We start from the raw sequence: 8956 nt of genomic DNA on the forward strand, positions 1-8956 counted from the left end.
ATTTGCGGTCAGAATAAGGGGAATACAGGAAAATAATAGAGATGACTTGAGAAAGATGTCTGCTGAAGTTCTGGCTGTGATTTTAAAGGTTAGTCCGGAAGAGGTATCCTGTAAGATTGATAAGGCCTACAGAATAAACTCTTGGGTGGCAAAGCAAAGGCAGTTGCCTAGAGATGTGGTGATTTACTTTACTGATAAAGGAATAAGAAATGATATTGTGCAAAAGTCTTTTAACTCCACTCTAGAAATGAATGAAAGGAAGATTTGGATATATAAACAGCTGCCGTCCAAGATGTTAAAAGATAGAAAGGACTTTGGATTTTTGGTGACTGAGCTAAAGAAACAAAACATCCCATTTAGGTGGGATGCTCCAGTTGGTATAATATTGAGATATCAAGGAGAAAGATATCAACTAAATACTGTTGAAAAAGCAGAAGAATTTTACTACAAGGTTTTTAAAATGGATTCAACATCTCCACGTATGCCATCAGTGTTAGGAACACAGGAGGGGATAAAGAAAAGCAAAATGAACAAGAGATTGAAACTCAGGCTAAGCAGATGGAGATGGAGGTAATGGAAAAACAACAAGTTACAGAGGCCTTTTTGGATGAGCCGCTTTTGGATTCTCCTTCAGAGGCTATAGCTGGATCACCTACAAATATAAGAGAGGCGGCTTTGGATTTCGATTTGATGTCTTATCAAGTTACAGACCAGCATGGAATTCAATCAGCTGATATACAAGTCCTAGAAAGGCAATCAGGATGGAGATCTAAACCACAACAAGTTAAGAAAAGAAGAAGCAGGTTCTACAAAACTAAAAAATTTTAAACTAAACAAAAAAAATTCTTTATCTTTTTTTTAGCCAACAGACTAATGCCAGTTACTTAAGAGACGATTAAATATAATAAGCGGGATTTATAGAAGGCTGATACATGAAAATATAACTGAGGCAAATTACTGACTTATACTATTTTGAGAAGAATAACAGATCTCTGCAGTGCTGGTGCTTTTGGGATGTGGAAGATGGCCTTTGATTGAGCGGATTGGAACTTTCTATTTTGGACTCTTTGAAAAATGGATTACGTATATGTTGAGTTATAAGGCAAGAGAACTATGGGATTGGGGCATGCAGAAGATCTGGTTGTTACTCTAACGTGGTGGTTGGAATTAATAATCTAGATAAAAGACACTACAGAAGATACTACATGGAATATAAATATAAAGTCACTTGGGTGGTTTTTTATATATGAAAACATTTATTATTGATGGGGGCAGATGGTAATTGAAGATACTGAATATACTGTTGGAAGCAGAACTTGATGTTACCCTAACATGGGCGATGGAATTAACAATCCAGTTGAAAGACATTACAGAAGATACTATATGGATTACAAATTTAAAGTCATTTGAGGATTTTATTTATATATGGAAATATCTTTTAGTGGGCAGAAGAACAAAGATATTAAAATTATGCATGGTAGACCTGTAGGAATGTGGGTGGAGATAGGTTAGGCTACTGATTGTTTAGTTTAGGAAAAGGGATGTTATGGGGGTGGAGGAAATGGGTAGATTATGAGTTGAATAAATGCCAAATTAGGATTTATTATATAATTTTATAGCTGAATGTTGCTTTGAAATGTATAGTATACATATATATATATACTATATATAGTATAGTATAGGGGGGATATAATAATAATGTTAGAAAGAAATGGTTAGCATATGGGGGGGTGTAAAAGGATGGTAAAGTATTATATAATCTGATATCAATTTGGATTTTATTTTGGAGAAGCCATGAGGGGAGGGGAGGGGGAGGGGGGGTTAGGGAGGAGGGGGGAAAAAGGGGAAAAATCTGTATTTGAAAAACTTTTTCAATTAAAAAAAAAGAATTGCAAAACTCTATGGACTCAGACTTATGGCAATGGAACCTACTGTTCTACACAGTTATCATACTCAATTGAATTTCCTAGAAGGAGACCATCATGTAATTGGATACTAACATGTGTTGGACTTATGATGGAATTTATTTGGATTTACTAGAATTATTTTTGTACCAGATATTTTTTTTGTCTTTGCTACTGAGGAGAAGACATATGGCCCAATAAAAGATCTTTTGATTTTACACCATGTTTCGTAGGTGATTACTAAATATGAGCAGTGAAATCCAGCCGGATCTATCGGGCTCGCGTGATCCGGTAGGGCTGGCGGCGGAAGGCTATGCCCACCTGCCTGGATGTCATGTTGTCCCATTTATGACCCTCTGTGCATGCGCAGAAGAAGTGCACGCACTCACATTTGTGATCTGGTAGTGAAATTAAGTGCATTTTACCCCTGCTACACATGATCTGCACCAGAGAATTCCCACTGTCCAATTGCTACAGAATCAATTCATAGGCCTTCCCTATTTAAATGAAAGTCTCATTTGTATTTAATCCCCACTTCTTTATACATATTCTAGTGTGCATATACTGAGGGGGCATGATGGCTTAACAGTTAAAGGAACTGCAAAATGGGGTGAGCTCTGGTTCTTGTCCCAGCTCCTGTTTACCCAGCAGTTCAAAGATATGCAAATGCAAATTGATAATAGGTACCACATTGGTGGGAAGGTTATAGCATTTTGTACGCCTTTGGCATATAGCCATGCTGGTCACATGACCACGGAAAATGTCTTCGGACAATGCTGGCTCCCTCAGCCAAGAAACGTAGATGAGCACCATTCCTTGAATCGAACACAACTGGATAGGGAAACCTTTACCTTTAGCATGCAAAGGAATTAAGATGACTAGTAAAAACAAACTTAACATTCACATTTAATCATTATATATTTAGTCAGAGATGTCTGTCACATACTGAAATATTTCAATAAATCAATTTGTACTATTATTTATTTGGTTTATGGTCCCCATTTTTAATTGTCTTTCAGAAGGAAAAAACGTTATGACCTACCCAAATCTCCAGGGAAGGATAGGAATTGCAACATAGGAGGCCAATCTAACTACAGCTTGTTTTCTGGCTTAAATATGCAAGTGGGGAAGATCTGCAACATGGAGAAATAAAGAATATCATTATTAAAACTTTCTTTTCATGAGCTGATGTTTATTGTTCAGTTCAGGTCTCATCACAATGATAAAACACTTGGGGAAAAAGATGCACACCAATAAGCCAGCACTGGAGGAGATCATGGAGAAGATCTCCACTGCCAGCATATATTTTCCCCTTGTGCTTAGATACGTTGGAATAAAACACAGCCAAACACTGCAGAAGACCAACATGCTGAAGGTGATGAATTTGGCTTCATTGAAACTGTCAGGTAACTTCCTAGCTAGAAAAGCAGCAGAGAAGCTAAGCAGAGCAAGAAAACCCATAAAGCCCAAAACACAGTAGAACATGGCCGAGTCTTCTTTGCACTCCATGATGACTTCTTCAGACATCGACTGTGTATCAAAATCTGGATATGGTGGGGACATTATTAGCCATGCAGCACAAAAAGATATTTGAACAAGGGAGCAGGATAGAAGAATGAAACTGATCATTCTGCCCCCGACCCATTTCCTCAATTTGGAACCAGGTTTGGTGGCCATGAATGCTAGAACCACAACAAAAGTTTTGGCCAGGACACAAGAAACTGCTACAGAAAAGATCAGCCCAAAAGCTGGTTGTCGAAGGACACATACAATCGTATTGGGCCTCCCAACAAATAGAAACACACAAAGGAAAGAGAAGAGGAGGAAAACTAAGAGAGTGTAGGTGAGATTCCGGTTGTTGGCTTTAACGATAGCAGTGTCTTTATGTTTCATGATGGTTATTATTGCCAAAATTGTCATCAAAGAAAAGCAAAGAGAAAGAATGGTTAGACTGATTCCTAAGGGTTCTTTGTAGGATAAAAAAGTGATCCGCTTTGGAATGCACATATTTTTGTCAGGATTTGGATATTGATCTTCGGGACATGGAGAGCAGTCATCCTTGTCTGAAAAAGAACAGAGTGGAATTGATATCAATGATTATAGACAGTGTTGTACCTTCATGGCTTAGTCCCATTAAATTTGGAAATTTCCTACCCTTCTCCTTTGATATTTTTCCCTCTGGACACAGGTGGCAATCATAGCAGCAAAATGACTCTCCTTCTTTTTTGGCTTTGCTGTATCCTGTCTCACAAGGATCATTACATAAAGATAGAGGCAATGTCTATCAATGAATGAAGAAGAATATTTTAAGATACAGAGGGGAAAGGAGGTGCTTGGAGAAATACTGTTACTGTGGAATCAACAGAATAAATATGGATTAATAAGCAGAATGTGATGATATCATTTTAAGATGAAATTGGTCTGAAATAATAATTCATTAAATATCTCTCGACTGATGAAATCTAATACACTAGTTTCAGCTTTTACTAATTCACTAGTTTCAGTTACTTCAAAACATGAAAAATGTTGTCCATAATTAACAGAGGGCCAATGTAAAGATTCTATACCAACTACAGATAATTTGTTCCTAAGTACATTTGTACTTAACCTATTAACTTAACCTATTCAGACATGATGCTCTGGGGCCATCATCATTTTGACAGGGACTCAGTCTGAAATAATAATTCATTAAATATCTATCTTTATTGACATCTATGACTTTTCATGACTATCATCCTCACTCTCCAAAGACAATTTCTGGTTAGTTAAAGATGGTTCTGGATTTGAAGTCAACAGAAATGTAGTACACTAGACTTGAGCTCTTGCTTTTAAAACCAAGGTCCATAATTAACAGGGCCAAAATAAAGGGTACAGTGTTTTATACCAACTATTAGAAAAGTAAACATTCTTACAGATAATGTTTTCTTTCTTCAGGACATTTCTACTTAGTACAAACTTTATTCACAGATGATGCTCTGAGACAACCATTAATAATCATATTTTTATAGTATATAAATGAAGACAGACAAATCTAGATTCACACGACTCACCTGGTTAAAGCCTTCTGGCCACGTGATGGAATCTACAGAAATATTGAAGAACTTGTCTGCTGGAGCTGTGGGATCTACCATTCCAACTTTGACCCTAAGAAAAGACTGATTTGGGAATGTGATCCAGTTGATAATATCAAATCCACCAATGAATTCTCCATTTTTATCAAAGGAGATCATTTCACCAACACTGTTGTTGAATCTGACACTTCTCAGAAAAGAATGAACCTGAAATACAGCAACACAGAGAAAGGGACAAAGAGAGAACAGGATAAAGGGAGTGAAAAATAATTCATATGTTCAAAACATATATATGGATGCCTCTTTAAAGAAAGAAAATATAAAAAACTTTTTTTAGTTGTAGGCCAATACCAAACAAACAACATAACAGTCATTCCAAAATAGGAGTAGAGGTAAAATATCCGATTACTGAAATAAAATTAACATAGAATTGTAATACAAAAAAGCAAAAAAATTACACTTTGTAGTTTAATTGTGAAAGCTTCTTAAATTAGATTACTTCTGATAAATATATACCCTGTTTCCCCCAAAATAAGACATCCCCTGATAATAAACCCAATCCGTCTTTTGAGCACATGGCAATAAGGCCAAGCGCTTATTTCAGGGTTCAAAAAAATATAAGACAGGATCTTACTTTCGGGAAAACATGGTAATAAGTACAAGGATGCATAAGGCTACAAAAGTTTAATACTATTCTTATTTCTAAAGAGCCTTATACTTGCTCAAGCCATGCTAAAGTTTGGTTTGAATTATTGCAGACTGGAACCAAGATATCAATAACAATAGCACTTAGACTTATATACCACTTTACAGTGCTTTACAGCCCTCTCTAAGCAGCTTACACAGTCAGCATATTGCCCCCAACAATCTGGGTCCTCATTTTACCTTGGAAGGATAGAATACTGAATCAACCTAGGTATCAATTCGCAAAGCATCAGAACCCTGACACTAGGTCATGACTGAACTCCTGCCAGTGGGCAGAGTCAGCCTGCAATACTGCATTCTAACCATTGTGCAACCATGATAAATAATAAGATAAAAGAAAATGTAACTGAAAGTAACTGAAAAGGTATATGTGTATGTATGTATACATACCACACATACACATAGTAAGACATACTTTTTCAGTGTTATTTTTATCTTGTTCTTGTCTTACATTTTTAAATATGTAATCTTATTTTGAAAATTGAGAGAAAAATGGTCGTAAGACATATCGAGTTGACCTGTTGACCTAGATGGGCTCAGGAGCATTTCATTTAGAGGAGTCATATGCATTCAATCATGGCTCCCACAAGAACTGGAGCTACAATGTCTGATAGCCCAATGCCTGACCCACTAACAAGAGACTAAGGAAATCAACCTCCCTCCATCTCTAGAGCTAATAGGAATGGTCTTGAAGGACAGGATGGAGAGCCACTATCAAGGCAACAGTCAAATAAGATCTGGAGCCTGGACCAACAAATATAACTAGAGAAAACATTTCAGTCACACTCACATCAAACAAAGAGAATATGAAGGAGGGCTAAGGACACTTAGACTTGTAGGATTCTGTTACTATAGTTCATAAAATTAGCCCTGACCTAAATGGTATTGGTCAACATTTGGGGGTCTCTGTAAATAAGGCAGCAGAGCAACATATAAATACACAATTTCTTCCACACTTTCCCCTTCCACATAACTTTCTATTAATGGGCTTTGATACAGCACTTTGGGAACATCCAACTTCTTTTTCAATTACCTTTTGAGGCTTTCCCTCCTTATGGAGGGTGTCAATGATGGTTTTCTGCACAACTGTCAGGTCAGCAGTTTTTCCCATGATTGTGATTCCTACTGAACCAGACTGAGAGGCCATTTAAAGGCTCAGGAACCCTTTGCAGGTGTTATGGCTTAATTAGCTGATTAGAGTGGGACACTTTGAGCCTAGAATATTGAACCTTTTCACAATATTCTAATTTTATGAGATTGTGAATTTGGGGTTTTCATGAGGTGTAAGCCATAATCATAAAAATTATGACAAATCAAGGCTTGAACTATCTCACTTTCCATGTAATGAGCCTATCTCATATATTAGTTTCACCTTTTAAGTTGCAGGGGTATATATACATACCCCTGTTTGCAATCTTTTTTTGTGTTGGAAGCACCAAGGAGCTTCCTAGTTGAAAGGATTAAGTGATGCCTGGATGAAGGCTCCTTTCATGACCCTATTAACATGCCCACCAAAGTGGTACCTATCTATCTACTTGTAATTCCATGCATTCAAACTGCTAGGCCAGCAGGAACTGGAGCAATTGATGGGATCTCACCCTACCATGCATGAGTACTCGTGTCCCCTCATGAGCCATCATGCTGCTATACACCCCTGTTAAAATGCCAGGTCCTAAAGATATATATAAAAAATCAGACTAAGATAAATCACTTCTGAATTTTTTCCACCTTTCATATAATATATAAACTGTACAATTTAGTTTATTTTTTTTTCTCACTTGAACTGAAACTGAAACCTTTTGGGGAGGAGAAATAAAAATAATCACATATAACAATGTACAAACGTGCACACTGTTAAACTAATATTTTATTGAAGCACCTTTTGATTTTATGGCAGGATTCAGTTTTTTGCGGTAGGAACCTATCAGCATGGCACATCTTATCTTGGCAATTTATGCCCACTCTTCCTTGCCAAAGCAGTCCAAATATTTCATATGGCAAAGGCATCATATTGAAAGAACATCTCCTGGGCATTGCCCTCTTCAGGTCAGTCCACAGATTTTTAATTTGATTCTGATCTAGAGTCTATCTTGGTCATTTCAAAATGTTCTTCTTCTTCTGGTGAATCTATTCTTTTGCTGATTTGAAGGTATGCCTTGGGGCATAGTATATATTGAAAGGTGAAAACCCTCTTCATCTTCAGCATTTTAGCAGAAGTCTGAAGTATTTGTGCCAAAATTGACTGATATTTGGAACTGTTCATAATTCTCTCCACCTCACTTATAAAACACAATCAGTACTTGCCAGAAATTCCTGCAGCTCCTATAATGTTTTGTAAGCCTCTTCGCAGACTCTTAGACCAGTTTTCTTCTGTTTTTTTCATTAATTTTGGAGGGACATCTAACTCTTGGTAATGGCACTGTTATGCCATATTTTCTCCACCTGTTGGTGACTGCCTTCACTGTGTTCTACGATACATCCAATACGTTAGAAATTATTTTGTACCCTTCTTCTGACTGATACCTTCCTACAATGAGATCTCTTTGATGTTTTTTATGCTCTTTGCAGATCATAGTTTTTCCTGTAAGAGGCAACTGAGTAAGTGTCAGAAAAATCCTACTAGAACAGCTGGACTTTATACAAGCTAGATTAGAGACATTTGAATTGATGCAGGTATGTACTGACTACTAGTTTCCATCAGTTTGAATGTGATTGGTTAATTTGAACACAGCCATAACCCCACTTACAGTAAGGTATGCACACTTATTAAACCAATTTATAGTATATCTTTATTGTGTATGTTTATTGTTATCGTTAAAGATTTCAGTTATTTTTTCAATTCAGTTGTACTGCTTTCAGACTTAATGTCAATATCCCTAGAGAATATTGTTTGCTAGAGTTTACTGACAGATGTTGCAGCTACAGATATGGTGGTTTCTGCACTCTAATTACAGACTTACCTCCCACCACACTTGACTGTGAAACTGTTTCCTTCCTTCTTTCTTTATTGTTTTTCCCCTGGATTTGGATAAATACAAAGATTGCAAAGCATGTGCCACAACATGGACTGCATTGTAAATATTGTAACTCTGTCCACTCATGCGTGTTTCAAACACAGATGTGGGAAGGGTCTCAAGCCTCTCCTGCCCAGTACATTTCTTCCCAGATGTCTCAATTTTTGAATTCTCCATTTTTGAGTTTGCAAAGAAACAATCAAATGCCTGTTCCCAAAAATCTTTCCGAAAATGATCGTGTTGATTGTTGTTTGGACTTAAG

The 8956-nt window shown here is 36.9% G+C and overlaps 1 long non-coding RNA gene across 1 annotated transcript; it reads left to right on the top strand.

The window, feature by feature from the left end:
* On the top strand, positions 1 to 3076 carry LOC132711549 (uncharacterized). The gene is made up of 2 exons (XR_009622424.1): positions 1 to 88; positions 2924 to 3076. It is a non-coding gene; the product is annotated as an uncharacterized LOC132711549 (long non-coding RNA).
* Positions 3077 to 8956: the final 5880 nt, after the last annotated feature.

The sequence above is a fragment of the Pantherophis guttatus genome, chromosome 4 (assembly GCF_059756535.1).
Source record: "Pantherophis guttatus breed Tessera chromosome 4, ASM5975653v1, whole genome shotgun sequence".
NCBI classification, from domain to species: domain Eukaryota; kingdom Metazoa; phylum Chordata; class Lepidosauria; order Squamata; family Colubridae; genus Pantherophis; species Pantherophis guttatus.